We start from the raw sequence: 18,344 nt of genomic DNA on the forward strand, positions 1-18,344 counted from the left end.
CGGTTAAGCATCTAATTCTGAGTTCAGCTCAGGTCATGATCTCACGGTTTGTAAGTTTGAGCCCCGCATCAGGCTCTGCACTGACAGTGTGGAGCTTGTTTGGGATTCTCTCTCTTCCCCTGTCTCTCTGCCCCCTCCCTCCCTAGCTTACTCTCTCTCTCAAAATAAATAAATAAACTTAAAAAAGAACATTAAAAAAAATCTAATTAAAAGAGAAAGAAAGAAGAAAGAAAGAAAGAAAGAAAGAAAGAAAGAAAGAAAGAAAGAAAGAAAGAAAAGAAATGTGCCAGAATCACAAATGAAGACATCTGTATAACAATTTCCCCAGAATTCCTCCTTACAGCTCCTGCTGGTCAGGGTCTCCCTCTGAGGGTAAACACTATTCTAACTTCTAATTTCATAGGTTTGTTTTGTCTGTTAGAGTTTTATATCAATGGAATCATATTACATACAGTTTTTCATATCTGGCTTCATTCATTTTACAAATATATTTGCAGGATTTTAGCAATGAATTCTATTAGTCTTTGTGTATGTGGAAATGTCTTTATTTTACTTTCATTTTTGGAGAAACATTTGCTGGATAATAGAATTCTTGGTTAACAGTTTTCCCCCCAGGATTTTGTATATGCCATTTCACTGCCTTTTGCTTTCCACTGTTTTATGTGGGAAATCATCTGGTAATCACATCATTGGTCCCCTGCACATATGAGTCTTTTTATTATTATTATTATTATTATTATTATTATTTTGATGATTTTTTTCTCTGTTTTTGTCTTAAAATTTTTTTTTAATGTTTCTTTACTTTTGAAAATTTTTTTTTCAACGTTTATTTATTTTTGGGACAGAGAGACACAGAGCATGAACAGGGGAGGGGCAGAGAGAGAGGGAGACACAGAATCGGAAACAGGCTCCAGGCTCTGAGCCATCAGCCCAGAGCCTGACGTGGGGCTCGAACTCCTGGACCGCGAGATCGTGACCTGGCTGAAGTCGGATGCTTAACCGACTGCGCCACCCGGGCGCCCCTGAATGTTTCTTTACTTTTGAAAGAGAAACAGACAGAGTGTGAACAGGGGAGGGGCAGAGAGAGGGGGAAACACAGTATCTGAAGCGGGGTCCAGGATCTGAGCTGTCAGCACAGAGCCCTACACAAGGCTCAATGTGGGGCTCAAACTCATGAATTGTGAGATCATGACCTGAGCTGAAGTCCAACACATCAACCAACTGAGCCACCCAGGAGCCCCTGTTTTTGTCTTTTAAGTGTTTGCTATGATGTGTCTGGGTGTGGATCTCTTTGTATTTATCCTCCTTGAAGCTTCTTGAACTTTTGGGATAATGTATTTAATTGTTTTTCATCAGATTCTGGAATATCTTGGCCATTTTTTCCATAATGTTTTTCTGTTCCTTTCTCTTTCTATGTCTGGGAGTCTCATCACGCATCTGCTGACATGCTTAATGTTGTACCACTGTGCTCCAAAGTTTTGTTCATTTTTCTTCCATCATTTTTTCCCCCTGATCCTTAGATTGGATAATTTCTATCAATCTATCTCCAAGTTTGCTAATTCTTTCCTTGGCCATATATAATCTTTCGTTGAGTCTTTATAGTATATTTTCATTTCAATTGTACTTTCAACCCCAGAATTTTCCTTTTTAAATAAATAACTTTTGGGGTAGATTCCCATGGTTCATCGCTTACATACAACACCCAGTGCTCATCCCAACAAGTGCCCTCCTCAATGCCCATCACCCATTTTCCCCTCTCCCCCAAAAACCAACCCAAAAACCAAGAGCACACTTTACACACTGTATGTTAACCAATTTGATAATAAATTATATTAAAAAAGTAAATAAGTAAATGTTGAAAACAAAAAAATAAACAAAACAACACACTTGTATAAATTGCACAGATAAAATTAGCATTTCTACAAAATTAAAGTAACTGTTATTTTGTTAGAAAAAATAAAATAAAAAATAAAAAATATACTTAGCTGTCTTCAGTTGGGTCATTTAAAAATTATAAGAGTGTCTTGATATAATATTCCTTTGTTGCAAAATTCTTCTATTAAATTTCACTTATCTTTTAAAAAATAATCTCTGTCTCCTTATTTAGAATTTATGTTGATTCATCGTTGTCATACTTTCATTTAAATTTTAAACATGATTTGTTTTAATTCTTTGCCGTATTTGTAGTAGCTATTTGAGGTCTTTGCTAAATTCAACATCTGCAAACACTCAGAGACAGTGTTTATTGACAGATGTTTTCCTGGGTATGTGTCACACTTTCCTGTTTCTTTGTATATCTTGTAATTTTTTTACTGAAAACTGGACATTAAGAAAAATTGTAGCTACTTTGGATTCTGATTCCTGCCAAGTTTATTGTTGCTTTTTTCCCCATTTATTTATCTGTTTAATAACTTAGCTAGGCTCTGTGAATCAGACAATCCCTGTCTGGGAATCTGGGAATCCTGTCTTCCTGATGGTGTGAAGTCCCTGAAGTTTCTGATTAAATTTTTTGTCTTTTTGTTTTTATATTTAAGCCTAGTTTCCTGATTGCTTCTGTGTCTGCATATCTGAATATCTGTCTGCAGAGAGATTGTGCTCGAATACCTCCAGCCAGTAAACAATCTGTCCTCTGTTGAGGAATCTGTGTGTGGACAGGGGGGCTGTGTCAGCTCTCTTAGTACTGCATTATTGTTTATTTTTGCACAGTTTATTATTGAAGAGCTCCTGTGGGTCAGGATTCTGGGTGTACCTTGGTTGGGTCCTCTGACTCAGGCTAAAATCAGGTGTGAGCCAGGTTACGGTGGACCATCTGAAGGACTAACTGGGGGAGGCTCTACCTCCCAGTTCCTGATCTGGTTCTTGGCAGGACTGGGTTCCTTGCAGCTCATTGACCTGAGTTCTTCCTTTGCTGGCCATTGGCAGAAGGCCACCTTCAGTCTCTTGTGACATGTGACTCTCCATAGGGATGCTCACAACATGGCAGCTCACTTCATCAGGGCAGCAAGGGAGAAGAACCAGAGAGAGAATGAGAGCAAGGCGGAAGTCATTTTTTTAAAACCTAGCCTCGGAAGTGACACCCATCACTTGTGCTGAGTTCTGTTTATTAGAAGCAGGTCACTATGTGCTGGCCTCACCCAAAGGGAGGATTACATAGGGTACTAATCCGAGGAGGTGAGGATCACAGGGAGCCATTTTAGAAGCAGCTGATAACAGGAACCCACTCAAAACTCAGGCCATTTTCAAGTGTTTTCTGTCGTTTACTTTCTGCTGGACTCTTTCTCATCTTTGCACACACGCACAGCCTAGGGGTTAGCCAGGAGTGTGTGGTTGCTTGGGCCTTCTGTGGTTTGCACACTGTGTGCACGCAGCTTTAGCCAAGAGTATGTTTGCCCCAAGCACAACCGGCAGCCTTGGTCTGGTGGAGCTGGTGGCTCTTGTGCTTTTCTGCCTTGGAGATTTTCACGGAAGCCTACAAGGCTGCCAAGGGTGGGTGCCGCTTACTGCCCCCAATCCAGTGATTCCCTTTTAGCCAAAGCAGAGAAACTGCCCCACACTGGTGGGACCTCTGTGCTTGCAGCTGGGAGGAGGGGCCGGGAGCAGCTTTGGGCAGGAATGCCACAGATGTTCACGGTTATTGCCCAACCTTCTGGTTTGCAAGCACAAATACTGCTCCAATTGTGGTATGATGTCCAGAGTGCTATGTGGTTGTTTTGATCAATTTTGTCCAGCTTTGTAATTGCTTTTAGGGGAGAGGATTTGCTATGTCCCTCCTCAGCCGTAGGTGGAAGTCCCCTGCCAATACACCTTTTATATAATACATTTTGTAAGACCCCCTTTACTGTGTTAACATAAAACTCATATATAATTTAGCCTATTTGCATACACATACTAGTCCTCCAAACTAATATAAGGGAGAAATTTTTTTTTTCAACGTTTATTTATTTTTGGGACAGAGAGAGACAGAGCATGAACGGGGGAGGGGCAGAGAGAGAGGGAGACACAGAATCGGAAACAGGCTCCAGGCTCTGAGCCATCAGCCCAGAGCCCGACGCGGGGCTCGAACTCACGGACCGCGAGATCGTGACCTGGCTGAAGTCGGACACTTAACCGACTGAGCCACCCAGGCGCCCCAGGGAGAAATTTTTTAAAATGTATACAGTCTCCCTTTGGGTCTATGTCAATATTTTATTTTAATTTTTAAAGTTTATTTATTTATTTTGAGAGACAGAGAGTGGGAGCAGAAGAGGGGCAGAAAGAGATGGCTGTGCTATCAGCTCAGAGCCCAAAACGGGGCTCAAACTCACAAACTGTGAGATCATGACCTGAGCTGAAACCAGGAGTCAGATGCTCAACCAACTAAGCCACCCAGGTGCGCCACATCTCAATATTTTAATACTTGGTCACAAGTAAAATAGAAGGAAATCCTCCAAGTTTTTCAAATGCCTCTCAGGGAATGTTGCAACCTCTCTAATTAGCAACCTCTCTAATTAAATAATGAAAAAATCGATTGTAATCAATCAAGGGTAGTTGGGTGGAGGCTGTGTACAGTCCCCATTGAGCAGGGGCTGTGTGTGTGGGGTGGGAGGCAATGATTAATAGGCATTGATACAGTGAGTAGGTAAGTGAATGAGTGAGAGAGTGAATGGACAGGACAACACATGCGGGCCTCTTCACCCCAGGTTTCTCATCCCCAAATCTGCAGTAGAAATCAGTGTCCACATGTTTCTAGAAGACCTGTTCTGGGGTGGAAATTGGGTTGCCAGAACTCTATGTTTGTGAACATGAGTATTAGCATTCTCTTTCGGCTACAGCCATCTTAAAAGAGACCAGAGGTTAGGAGACCCAGGACCCAGAGGATCATCTCATGGGACAGGAGATAATTCAAATCAAGGAGCATTTATGGGTGTGTCTCTGGTGCCAAGCACTGTCCTGGGCAGTGAGGGGGGTGGGTGTAGAAATCTGGGGCACCTGGGTGGCTCAGTCAGTTGAGCATCTGACTTCAGCTCAGGTCATGATCTCATAGTTTGTGAGTTTGAGCCCCACCTCAGGCTTGCCACTGTCCATGCAGAGTCTGCTTCAGATCCTCTGTCCCACTCTCTCTCTGCCCCTTCCCTGCTCATGCTCTTTCTCTCTCAAAAATAAATATACATTAAAAAAAATTAAGTATAGTCAGTTCCTGCTCTCATGGAGCTTATTGTTTCCCAGGGGAGACACCTGCAAAGCCTTGTGAGCATGGTTTTGTCTCCCACTGCCCCCTCCACTGCTCCCCCTTGTAGTTTGGGTGAACAAACACCACTCCAATTTGAGGGACGGGATCAGGTTGGTGTAAGCCAATCAATACCCTGAGTTCCCCAGGCTAGAGTGATTGATGCAAGAAGGGCCCAATCAGCATAGAATTGGGAGCTTCATTAGGAATGTGAAGAAGACTCCTCTGTGAATGGTGGGGTGTATGGATGTGAAGCCTGGAATGGTGGTGGTCATTTTGGTCTGGTGAGGGAGGGAAGCTACAGTGAAGATAAAACACCATTCAAAGAGTCAAGAGTCTCACTGAAAAACTGAGCCAGTGTCTGAGATTTTCAGACTTAAATTATTTTTTATGTTTATTTATTTTTGAGAGAGAAAGAGACAGAGTGCAAATGGGCAAGGGGCAGAGAGAGGAGAGAGCAGGCTCCAGGCTCTGAGCTGTCAGCACAGAGCCTGATGCGGGGCTTGAACTCATGCACCATGAGATCATGACCTGAGCTGAAGTTGGAAGCTTAACTGACTGAGCCACCTGGGCACCCCCAGACTTAAAAAAGTTATTTATCTATCTATCTATCTATCTATCTATCTATTTATTGAGTGTGTGTGTGTGTGTGTGTGTGTGTGTGTGTGAGTGGGGGAGGGGCAGAGAGGGAGAGAGAATCCCAAGCAGGCTCCACCCTCAGTGCAGAGCCCAACTCGGGGCTCAATCTCATGACCTGAGCCGATATCAAGAGTCTGATGCTTAACCAACTGAGGCACTCAGGCGCCCCTGAACTTTTCAGACTTTTAATGAGCTGGAGTTGTGTTTCCTCTTACTTGCAATAAAAATCTTTCAGGTGATACAAATAGCTAATACAGGGGCGATGGTAACATGTAATAGTGATGGAGGGCATGGTGAAGTCTCCTGGCCGTGGGGGGGTGGGGAGGCCATCAGAGAAGACTCCACCGAGAAAGAAGTCAAGCTGGGTCTTGAAGGAATCAGAGGCTTCGACAAGAGGAGAATTACATTCTCTTTGGAGGTAACAGCACCTACCAAGGTATGAAGATGTACAGGGAGGAGGAAATAATCTGTGTCTAAAGAGGGGAGGCACGGGGACAAGGAATAGAGCCAGAGAATGAAGGCGGTGAAATGTTTTGCTGCTTTAGAAAGCTCATTCATTCATTCATTCATTCAACAAGCAGCTCTTGAATGCTTCCAACCAGCCAGGTACCTCTGAGTGATGTGAGCAGAAATGGGGGCGGGTGGGAAGGAGAGTGGGCACGCTGAGCCAGAGAGACCCGGGAAGACACCATGCATATGTACAGGCAGCATTGAATAGACCATGGCTGCTGACAAGCTGGGATCCCAAGTCCAGAGTAGGGCCTGGAATTGCATTGCAAGAAAGAAAGCCTTGCGGACAGTGTTTTCCCCACCACCACCAAGTGGTACCTATTGAAATGAATTGCAAATTGAGGAAGCCTCTAGTGTCAAGAAAAGTGTGAAAATACCTCCAACCTCTCTGGCTTAGGCTGGGGGTGGGATATATGGGGATGAAATCAGCGGATTTTTCCACCGCTGCTGCACGGTTTATGCAGTGATGGGCTGTCTTTTTTACTTTGCCCTCCCTTCTGGCATTTTAATACCCAGTATCATTGCAATACTCAAGGGCCATTTAAAATATATATATAATCTTATTAGCAAGAACTGCTTTACTGTGGCTGGCCCAACCAAGTTCCAGAGCACAGCCATAGGTCCCCAGTCTCAGCAGGGTGTCCGAGGAGGGTGGCTCTGATTCTCAGAACACCACATCTGCCCTAGTTTTCCAGGACACTCCAAGCAAATGTCTCAATTAGGCTGCAGGATGGATGTACTGTGGAGTGGGCTGTGATTTGCATATTCACGGCCCTGCAGTCTCCTTCGTCCTGAGAGTGTCCTTCCTTTGCTCAGCAGGGTCCCAAGGAGGCTGCCACGGCCTTCCAGGGGCCAGGCCTCAGGGCTGGATGGCTCTGAGGGTGAGGTAAAACACGGAGCAGCATGGAGCTAGGAAGACTTGGCTGGTCAGGGAGCCAGAGGCCCAGGTACGAGGCCCATGCAGCTCTCCTTCTTTTGGCTCTGTGACCTTGGGTTTGCTGTTTGACCTCTTTCGTCTTACAGTGAATAGGACTCAATGAAGGGTTGCAAAGTAGTGCCAGTGATATTTGGCCCACAGATGTATTTTATTCAGCCTGCTAAGTGTTTTAGAAGTCAGGCCATGTCATAAAAAAATTCAGATTTCTGATCTGTTTAATAAATGAAGGATGTGGTATGACAAGGTAAGCATCTTCCCCCTTGAGATGAGGACACATCCACACTGGTCACCCTCTGTCACGTGCACAGCCAAACATCCTACAGTGCACAAGACAGCCCCTGAAGGATTGTCCAACCCCAACGGTCACTAGTGCTAACGTTGGGGAATCTTGGTCTACTGGGCAACACAGCCATGTGAACAAATGGTTACAATTAAATGTAATAAGGCTGTAATCGAAATGGGGCCAGAATTAGTTGGAGGCCCAGAGGTGAGAGGGAATAACTGAATCAGAGAGGAGCAGGGGACATCCCTGTTTGGAGCAACAACCTTGCTATCTTATTCATGCCTCACATAAGCTCCCTGTATTCAGTTGACTCACCCGGGATGCAAGTGCTCCTGTACTGATAGTTCAGGCTCCATCTGCCCTGGCAACTTCATTTGTACTCCTGGATCCAGCCATCCCTGAAATCTCATACTCTCTGGTTATGTGGCACCTATAGGTTTTTGTTTTTTGTTCCCTATACTTATTTGAGTTGAGTTACTTTTGACATAAACACCACAGCTACATCTGCATACTCACAGATCTTGTGCAGACTTCCCCTTTCACACTTACACACCTGATGTCACCCCCACCCCCAACTGACGGTCACCTTCTTTTCTCCTTCTTGTGGCTGGCAGCTCTGTCCCCCTCTGGTTGCAGAAGGGGCAGCCGCATCTCCGCAGCATCCAAATATCCAAGCATCAAGTGCATGATTGAAGTGCTCCATCAGCTTGGACTGGGGGAGCCGTGAGCTGATGTGGTTCGTGGAACAGCTGCCCGCCCGCGCAGGGCTGGCAGTTAATTAAAAGCCCCATGCACTTAGTGATTAACTAATCACAGCATGATGGCAGTTGGTGATGGTGCAGCGAATTCTCTGCTGGAGTCAGCTGAGAAGATCCGAATGTCTGCCTTTGGGCGGCGGTGGCAGCAGGAGGCCTGGGTGGCCCCAGTGTGGCCATCCCAAGCAGGTTGCAGAGCAGATCCCCAGCTGTCTCTCCTGCTTGAAGCTTCTAAGAGAAACAGTTGAAAGGGGACGTGGGTGGGAGGGTGAAGACGGGGAAACCACTGTGGGGCGGGGGATGGGGGGCTTGGGTGTCGGGTGGGGCTGGAAGGAAGGGAGGGGAGGCTGTCAGGAATGGGAGCCACTTGGTGGGGGGGTTGATGGGACCTTGGGAAGGCAGGGAGGGGGCCAGACACAGGGACTGGGCAGGGGCCTGGGATACCTCAGTGGCAGGGGGGAGGATGCAAGCCCCCTTCATTTCAGGGCAGCGTGGTGCCTGGTTAGGTGCACGGTAGAGCCTGACTGCTGTTAAGTCATGGCTCTGCCGCTTTAAGGCCCATGTGAACATGGACATGAATTTCAATCTCTCTGCCCCAGTGTCCTTCCCTGTAAAATCTGGGATTAATAACCATACCTACCCGCCCCCTCCCCCCCACTCCTACCAGCCAGGATTCATCCATGTGAAGTTTCCCTAAGACAATTAGCACATGAAAAATATTAACACTATTAATACTAAATTATTAACTTACAAAGAAGAGGGCTGTTTCCTCTGGGAAAGATACAAGGGCCGATACCCTGAGAAGTGAGTCTGGCTCCACTGTGGCAGGAACTCCCTCTCCCCCATTGCCCCTAGAAGAAGCTTGGGGAGGCCTTGGGGCAGGAGGCTGGGGGAGGCATGGAAAGACAGGCGAAACTGCACTGAAATTGCACTCTGTGTAAGTGGAGCTCTGAAGAACAGCTCCATGTGTCTCCCTGAAGAGCCCTGAGCTGGCACCCCAGGAGCTGCCACTTTACTCTCTCTGTCGTGCTCCTGGGTCCAGCCCTGGCTCTTGATTCTGACCCTGTCCATTAGGGTGACCCTATGGGACTGCAAGTACCGGGGACTTCGCCCTCTTTAATGTTGTCTCCGGGTGACCAGTTACCCCACAGGAGCATCTCCCACATCCTCACCTGGCTTTCATGTCCCCCGCAGTCTGTTCCAGATTCTCTCTCCTTACGTCCATGCTGCCCAAGTTCCCCACAGCTGCTTTCTCTACTGTCCTCCTCCTTCCACTCTGATTCCAGAGTACAGCCTGCAGGGTGACACCTTCCACCTGCATCTGTCTCTGGTGGTGGTTTTCAAGCAGCCCCGGGGGTGGCTCGGTACAGTTCCATCTCTCCGGGGTCCTGGAGGCCCTCACTGAGAAGGCGTTGCTGGAACTCACACCCAAAGGGTGGACAAGAGCAGCGAGTCTTGTGTGGCTCTGGGAAGGGTCCTATGATGGGAAGGGGCTGGGGGAGCCTGTGCAGCAGGCACAAAGTGGAGGAGGCTGGAGTGAGCTGACATGAGTAACATGCCCAGCAGCAGGGCAGCGAGGGCTCATAGGTGGTGTCATTTCTCCCTGGTGCAAGGTGGGAGACCTCACCTGCCTCAGGCCTGCTGTGCTGCCACCCGGCCGGACATCATAAGGCCTGTGAAGGGGAGGCCGGGTTCCCAGAAATAGACCTGCATCCAGGACTCTATGAAAGTAATCAATCAGAAATTGCAGAAAACACAATAGGGGCTGGGGAGTGGTCTAAACAGGGAGAGACTTGCCCTGAGGTAGGGGGGCAGTTCCTACTGGACAGAGACCCCTGGGAGTCTCCCTTTGCTGGGCCTGGCTGGGTAATCAGGCAGGCATCTCAGTTGGGAGCCCCAACAAGTGCCTCTGGCTAACCTGAATGAGGCAGGCATATAGTGGAAGGATCTGGAGTAGCTCTCGGTGTAGGAGGAAAAGGTGGAAAATTAAGTCTTGGGGAGCCCGAGATGGAGGCAGACCCCCATGCTGTCTGCCTGCTGGGGCCTTGCCATCTGTGTGTCTGAGATTCCAGGGGAAACAGAGTTGGCTGTCTGGGCCACCATTATATAGTCACCCCTCTGCCAAGAAGCCGGGTGGGACCCTTGACTAAGGACTCAGAGTGTATCCTGTGAGGAGGGATGGCTCTCCAAAGCACTATTGGGGTGCTAGTATCAGAAGAGGGGAGGAGGGCTCCTGGGTGGCTCAGCTGGTTGAGCATCTGATTTTGGTTCAGGCCAAAATCAGGCCATGGTTCCTGGGTTCAAGCCCCACGTTGGGCTCTGTGCTGATAGCGTGGAGCCTGCTTCACATTCTCTGACTTCCTCTCTCTCTGCTCCTGTCCCACTCCCTCTCTCTCAAAAATAAAAATTAAAAAAAAAAGGAGTGGGGAGGGGGCACTGAGTGAATAAACCCAAGGTTTCTGAGAAAGGCATGTTGTTGTTCACACCTGTGAGGGGAGGCCAGGTCGGACCCCCAGGAAGATGCCTTCCCTCCACCCCCACATCTGTAGGTCCTTCCCTAAAGCCCAGGCCAAGGCTCAGAAACAGTCAGCAGGTGAATGTCCCTTCATGTGCCCCCAAGCCCACTGCTAAGGGCCCAAGTGTCTGGAATGTTCTCCAAATTCTGAGGAATGTTTAAGGTGGGTCAACGCAGTATCTCTGACTGTTGTGTGACCGTGGGCAAGCTCTCTGCCTTCTCTGAACCTCTGTTTCCCCACTGGGAATAAGGAGCATAATGGAAGGAAAAGTGCTTTAGAGACTGGGAAGTGCTTGGAGAAGCTATTCACGACCACTTTTATCTCTGGTCGTGACTTAGGAGGAAGTTGCCTGTCGGCCTTCTAACCATCCAGCCTCCTCCTCTGCTTTCTCCCAGCCTCCACCCTTGGGGCTCAGACATGTGTCTGTGTTCTTGCCAAAGGGGCCACTTTGAGAGCCTTTCCCAGTGCCTGGTCCCTTCTCCCCAGCCTGGAGAGATGTGCTGTGCAGTCAGCAGAAGTATCTGACTGGCCGAGGAAGCCCCAGGGTGGGGACTGGGAGAGAGCCTGGGGAGGTGACGTGGGGAGAGCTGAGGAGGATGGGGGCAGGTTCTCATCCACTGTGACTGGTCCCCACAGCTGTGCTCTGAATAGACAACATTCAGGTCACATTCCCTATAGCAAAGTCTGAGGAACCCAATATCTCAGCCAGAATTGCTGGAAAAGAAATAAATATCTGGAGCTTGGAGATGATCATTGATTTCGGGGGAACTCTTGGTTTTAACAGATTGGCCACTCACCAGATAATACAAAAAAGTACCTTGTCTTAGCTCTGGCCGCTATAACAAAAATACCATAGATCGGCTTTGGCTTCCAGGTGTAGGGTTTAGTGTGTCCACATCTAAAGTCTGTGGGCACACCCAGCTAGCAAGGGAAGCTAGGAAATGCAAGCTTTATTCTAGTCAGCCCGTGCCCAGCTAAGATTGGGTTCTGTTCCTGGGCAGGAGGGGGGATGGATGTTGGGGGAAAGGTAGCAGCCATGGTCATAGCTAAGGAGTGTGAAAATGGATTTGGCCCCTTTGCCTACCCTATTGGCCCCATGATCCTGCCCCTGCCTAGAAATTTCTCTGAAAGGGGAGCAGAGAGTTGTAGCTGTAGGGGGGGTCCCCATAACAGGAGAGGTGGGCTAGGGCTGGGTCCACTGAGGAACAGCTGCCTCCAAAAGGACAGTGGTGTTCACAGAGCTGCCCGGAAGCACCTTAGGAACGAGTAGGCAGGAAGAGCTGCATGGAACGAAGTCCTCAGCTGGGAGCCAGGGCCTCGGCTTTTGACTTCCCGGCTCACCAATAATCTCCTAGGTGACCTTGAGCAGGCCTGTTAACTTCTAACATCCCCCAGGCTGGGTCCCATGGTTAGTAGGATAGGGACAGTGTAAAGAATTCAAGGTCAGGCAAGGGTGAGGCAAAACACACTCGACCCAGGCACAAAATTTCAGAGGACACCAAAAAACTCAGCAATTAAGATCAATATTATTTTCATGCAGATTTTTTGTTGTGGTGAAACATACTATAAAAGTTACCATTTTAACCATTCTTAAGTGTTCAGTTCAGTTGTGTTAAATACATTGGCCCTGTTGTGCCACCATCCCCACCCTCCATCTTTAGAACTTTTTCATCTTCCCCAACTGAAACCCTGTCCCCATTAAATATTGACACCATACTCCCTGCTCCCGCCACCCAGCCCCTGGCAACCTCCATTCTACTTTCTATCTCTAGGACTCTGACTATTCTAAGTACTTTGTATAAAGGGAATCTTACAGTATTTCTCTTTTTGTATCTGATTTATTTCATTTAGCGTGATGTTCTCCAGGTTCATGCATATGTAGCAGGTGTCAGAATTTCCTTCCTTTTTTTTTTAAATTAAAAAAAAATTTTTTTTCAACGTTTATTTATTTTGGGGACAGAGAGAGACAGAGCATGAACGGGGGAGGGGCAGAGAGAGAGGGAGACACAGAATCGGAAACAGGCTCCAGGCTCTGAGCCATCAGCCCAGAGCCCGACGCGGGGCTCGAACTCACGGACCGCGAGATCGTGACCTGGCTGAAGTCGGACGCTTAACCGACTGCACCACCCAGGCGCCCCTTTAAATTTTTTTTAATGTTTATTTATTTCTGAGACAGAGAGAGACAGAGCATGAGTCGGGGAGGGGCAGAGAGAGAGGGAGACACAGAATCGGAAGCAGGCTCCAGGCTCTGAGCTGTCAGCACAGAGCCCGACGCGGGGCTCGAACTCACGGACCGCGAGATCAGGACCTGAGCCGAAGTCGGCCGCTTAACCGACTGAGCCACCCAGGCGCCCCAGAATTTCCTTCCTTTTTAAGGCTGATTCATATTCCATTGTGGAGATACCACATTTTGCTTATCCACTCATCCATCGACGGACACGTGAAGTGGTTGCTTTCTACCTTTTGGCTATGGTGAATAATGCTATTATGGACATGGGTGTACAGATACTGTTTAAGCCCTCACTTTCACTAACGCAATATTTTATAGCAATTAAATCTCATGCAAGAAAGTCCATGATGAATAAACTTCCCAAATGTTAAGGAAAGACAAGATTGGGACCAGCACTGTGCTGAGCCACATGAGACTCTGAGGCCAAAGAGAGGGGGTACATTTCTTACCTGGCACAAGCTGCTCCTTTAAATCGTGCACTGCAGGTGAGCGCCTCGCTTCCTCATGGGGAGTCCTAGCCCTGATGAGGGTGACTGGGGCCTGGCTGAGCATATTGGGCCCCGGGGAGCCTCCTCTCCCCCTGTTACCCTGGGCTGATTTAGGAACTGGAGTGATAGAAGAGTCTCTAGGTTGGAAAGCTCAAGCTGGAGCTGCGGCTTCCTCTCCCCTTGGACAGATTCATCTTAATTAGCCCCCTCAGATAACAGTTCTTTTGGAGGCCAAGGTAGCTGACTTATGAAGACACTGTCTTCCTCCCCTTTTGCCAAGTGACAAACCAGGAGACACATGTCCCCACTAAGGGTTGGCCCACAGAGCTGGGTTTGAAGCCTTTCTAATGAGATAGGAGATGATGCTCTTGATCTGTGACCTGTTGGCCCAGCCAGGTGGGCACCTATTGCTGTGTGCAGGAGCCCGAGTTTGGGTGCAGCACATGCGAGCCTGGGTGCAGTGGCGCACCACCAGGAGCAAGAGAGGTTCCTGAGACCCAGCCCCTCAAAGATGAGAACCAATGAAATCCCCAAATGACAGTGGCTTCCCTCAGTCATTCAGGGAACATTTAATGGAGCACCTACTGTGTGCCAGCCAGTTAGTAGGTGGGAATGAGATGGGTCAGTTGTGGCCCTGACTCTAAGGAACTTATAACTAAAAAGAAGTGTTCATAAGAGTTGAGGACTACCAAGTTATTGTGTAGGAGAGTGGGCAAACGAAGGGGAGCGAGAAGCCATCTCAGCTCTCCCAGCTCTCCTCCTTGGTTGCTGAGTGTACGTGTGCTGCTCACGCAGAGCGCAGGCATAGATAAGGCAGGGAGGGGGTGCCCTGGAGGAGGCCGCGCCTCTCTGAAGCCTGCACTTGCCTGCTATCCTTAGACTGACCAGCAGATGGCAGGCGTGCTACGGGAAAGTCAAGAATCGCTGGGGGCGGAGGGGGAAAGGAACAGAGACAGACAGACAGATACAAAAGCACTGGGCTTTTATAACAAAATACCATTGACTGTCTTCAACAACATATTTCTTTCTCACAATTCTGGAAGGGAGGAAGTCCAAGGTCAAGGTGCCAGCAAGGTAGGCTTCATTCTGGGTGTCTTCTCTTGGCTTGTAGGTGGCTGCTTTCTCACCATGTGCTCACATGACTTTTCCTCAGAGCATGTAGGTGAGGGGGAGGAGGAGAGGGGAGAGACATACAGACAGATCTTATCTTCCTGTAAAGCCACCAGTCCTCCTGGATTAGGGCCCCATCTTTATGACCTTATTTAACCTTAATTACTTCCTAAAGACCCTCTCTCCAGAAATCAAATGCAGTTACATTGGAGGTTAGGGCTTCAAAATATGAATTTTAGGGGGAAACATTTCAGCCCAGTGGAGAGAGAGAGAGAGAGAGAGGAGAAAATGGGGAGAGAGAGGGAAGGAGGAAGAGAGAGACAGAGAGGCAAGGGGTGGGGTGGGGTGAGGGGAGAAGGAAAGAGCCTGTAGCACTGGGTGGGGATTCCTGGTTCTGAGCCAGATTTGCCATTCACCTTATTGGACCTTGAGCAAGCCACTCTTCCCTTTGGACTGCCACATCTTCACCTCCAAAGGGGGTAGTGGTATACCTCACACCCCCATACACACTGAAGCAGCAACAAATTCACAGAAAGGGGCCTGTCAAGAGCTTCCCCCCACCCCCCGCCCCATTTCCTCACTCAGCAACCCTATTAGATGGGCATTACCATTATCTTCATCTTTCAAGTGAAGAGACCAAGAGTTAGGGAAGTTAAGTGGCTTGGCTGAGGTCATTGCTGAGACTCAAACCCGTCTTCCGACCCCATGGTTTAATCAGTCAAGTGAGCGACCTGAGAGGGGTAGAAGATACAGTACAGATATGAAGGAAACTTGGGAACTCCTTGGCATAGCTGAGCTTGACAAATGGGGGCCTTTTCTGGAGCCTCCACAAAATCCCTGAGAATGGGCAAGTTTGGTGGAGGGCCCTTGCAGGGAACACAGGCCTCCCAGGGAATGGACTGGAAACTGGCCCAGAGACAGGAGAAACACTCCCTGGACATGTGGTAACCAAAGAAAGGTGTCCAAGAGGTAGCTTCTGTCCCTCTGTCCTGTCTTGGTTTACTCACAGTGAAGTCCATCCAGCTCTTGGCTTCTGCTGTGTGGTATGTGCAGGGCCATATGCAGAGAGGGGAGAATCTACTCCTTTTCTCTCAGAGACACACGAGGGACGCCTAAATCTAATAAGTTAATCTAGACTCCCAGAAACAAGATTAAATTTTCAAATAAAAGCAGGCTCTGACAGCTAAGGCATAAATCTTTTATTTAAAATAGAGACTAAACCCATTGAAATGCAATCAGCGATGACAGATGCAGATAGAAACAAGCTCTGATAGAAGAGACGCAGCATAGATTTGTTCGCTTTTGGTGACATACCATAAAGGGTGACCTGAAGGACAGTCTGCCAGTGTCAGCAGATAGTGAGGCCTTTGCATCCATCCCCATGTGGTTTGTTGGCCCAAGGTGGTGCCAGGGTAGTTTCTGAGGCAGGTGGGAGGGAGCCAGCCTCGGAGGTTGTGGTCCTATTGCCAACACCCATCTCCCTGCTCAGAGGGCAGGGAAGAGGGTCAGCAGTGTTCGGACATGTTTGGAGCACCAGCAAAGCAGCTTGAGGAGGAGAGAATGGGGAGCTGTCAAGAGCAGGTGGGAGAAGGTTGAGGCAAGAGGATAAGGCAGGTAAGGACAATAGGAGAATTTCCTGGGGCTGCCAGAACAAGGGGTGAAGCTCTGCAGACCCCAAACCAAGACAGTCTTCTGCTTCAACTGCTATGGAGGAGCATTTCTGAGTGCCAGACACTGTGCATTTAGTTCACAATCTTATTTAATACTCACATCAAACCCTTTTACAGGTAACTGGCTGACACTCAAAGGGGTCAAGTCCATGCCTTAATTACATAGCCAGTTAGTGGCAGAGCCACGAGTCTGCCCCAAGGCATGCTGACCCCGGTCCCTTGCTCTTTCTACCTGACATGCCACAGCTCACAGACACCCAGGGATGCCCTGGAGCCTCACAAACATACAGACACCTCATTTGTTCTAATTCAAGCAAAGAACAGGGAATTATTTCTCTTAAATACTGCCCCTTTTGAAGCTTTTTCATGCTTGTAAACACAAAGTTGCCACCACAAACATACATCCCTTGAGGACAAGGGGGTTCCCAAATTGCTAGTCCCATGAATCTGTGTTCAGGAAAATGTTGAACAGGATGCTGAAAACAAAGCAAACACCCATACAAGACAGTGCTTGTGTTAAATAGCTTTGGGAAACTCCACCTACTTACCACAACTCCTCCTGGAGAGTCACTCCACATGTTAGAATATTAAAGAACATTATGACAAGTCCTGAAGAAAAGAAGTTTGTTTAACCCAACATTTCCCCAACTTATTTGAACATGGAAATGTTTTTGCTTCCTCTACTGGACATGAGATCACATCAACTCATCTTCCAATGAGCCAATCTCAGGAAACACTGATCTAAGAGTATCATTTCAGTTTGGCACATAGCTTCCTGCTTCTCCAGAAGGAGTATTACAGAACATGAAATTTCACCACTAAATACTTGAAACAGGTGCCCAAAGAAGCCACAATCAACATTTGTGGTTCTTAGTGTTTTTTAGGTGAAGTGTTCTTAGGCAATTTGATGAAAGTTGTGGATTTCTTTTCCTTGGTGAAGAGGAGAAGCACTCACATGTATTGTGTACACACACAGAATGTTGAATTCAGATTTAAGGATTCATAGGTCATTTTTTGCTCATGGGACTCAAGTCACTAACCTTTAAGTCATTATCAGCTTAAGTCCTTGATGTTATTGGAAGCCAAGCACTAGGCCTTGGCTGGGGATGAGGGTGCAAGCGTGCTGGGGGTAGAGCCACTGAGAGGGTCTGGGTGAAAAGGCCAAGTAGACTCCTGGCCTGCTGACAAAGAAAGCCCTGAGAGTCACTTCAGCTTCATGTGTTCAATGCAAGGGGCGCTCCACTGGGGTTTGGGATGGGGTGGGAGGCATCAGGAAGCTTGGTGAGCAGAGACCCCTTTGCATGTCTGAAAGAATGTTCCTTCCCAGTCCTGTGGGGAGTTTCAAGCTCAGAGCTCCTACCTCTCTTGGAGCCTCCCATAGCCTAGTATATGAGAATCCTGTTGTTGATGCTTGCCTAACATCCCTTCCCTGTCCCCCTTCTCCTGGGAATAGCACCTTAGTTGTCCTTGAGGAGTCACCTCTAATGCACATTGGTATATATTCATGGTATGGATTCGACCTCACCCCTAGATTCAGGATGGTCTCATGACCCAGACATAGATAATCAGAGGGTACCATCTTTTTGGTCACAGTGATTGGTTCAGGGATAGGCATAGGAACCAAGCCAGGACAATAACTGCCAAATGGACAAATTATGGGACTTTTACAGAGAAAGAGTAGTTCTCATGGGGCTGTTCATAAAAGAGTATGCCTGGAGCTGCTGGTGGCCACCTTGACCCATGAGGGAGATGGCCTTAAAATGGATCCTCTATTGAGGAGATCAGGTGAGAGATGGAGAGTGGGGGTGACCCAATGAGATTTTTTGTGTCTATATCTAACTATACCCCAAAGTAGTTCTACCCCTGGCACAGTTACATGAACCAGTACATTTCCTTTGGTGCTTAAGACCATGTGAATTGGATTTCTGTCACTTGCAACTGAAAGGATCTTAATTTCCCTGTGTTAAAAACACATTACTAGGTCCACTGAATTAGAATTT

The 18,344-nt window shown here is 47.8% G+C and overlaps 1 long non-coding RNA gene across 1 annotated transcript in view; it reads left to right on the forward strand.

Annotated features, from left to right (window-relative positions):
• Positions 1 to 18,344, forward strand: part of LOC147573483 (uncharacterized) — a 30,118-nt gene that overhangs the window by 805 nt on the left and 10,969 nt on the right. The gene's annotated exons all lie outside the window — the stretch shown is intronic.

Source organism: Puma concolor, chromosome E2, assembly GCF_028749965.1.
Source record: "Puma concolor isolate L17-30 chromosome E2, mPumCon1.1.hap2, whole genome shotgun sequence".
Lineage (NCBI taxonomy): Eukaryota > Metazoa > Chordata > Mammalia > Carnivora > Felidae > Puma > Puma concolor.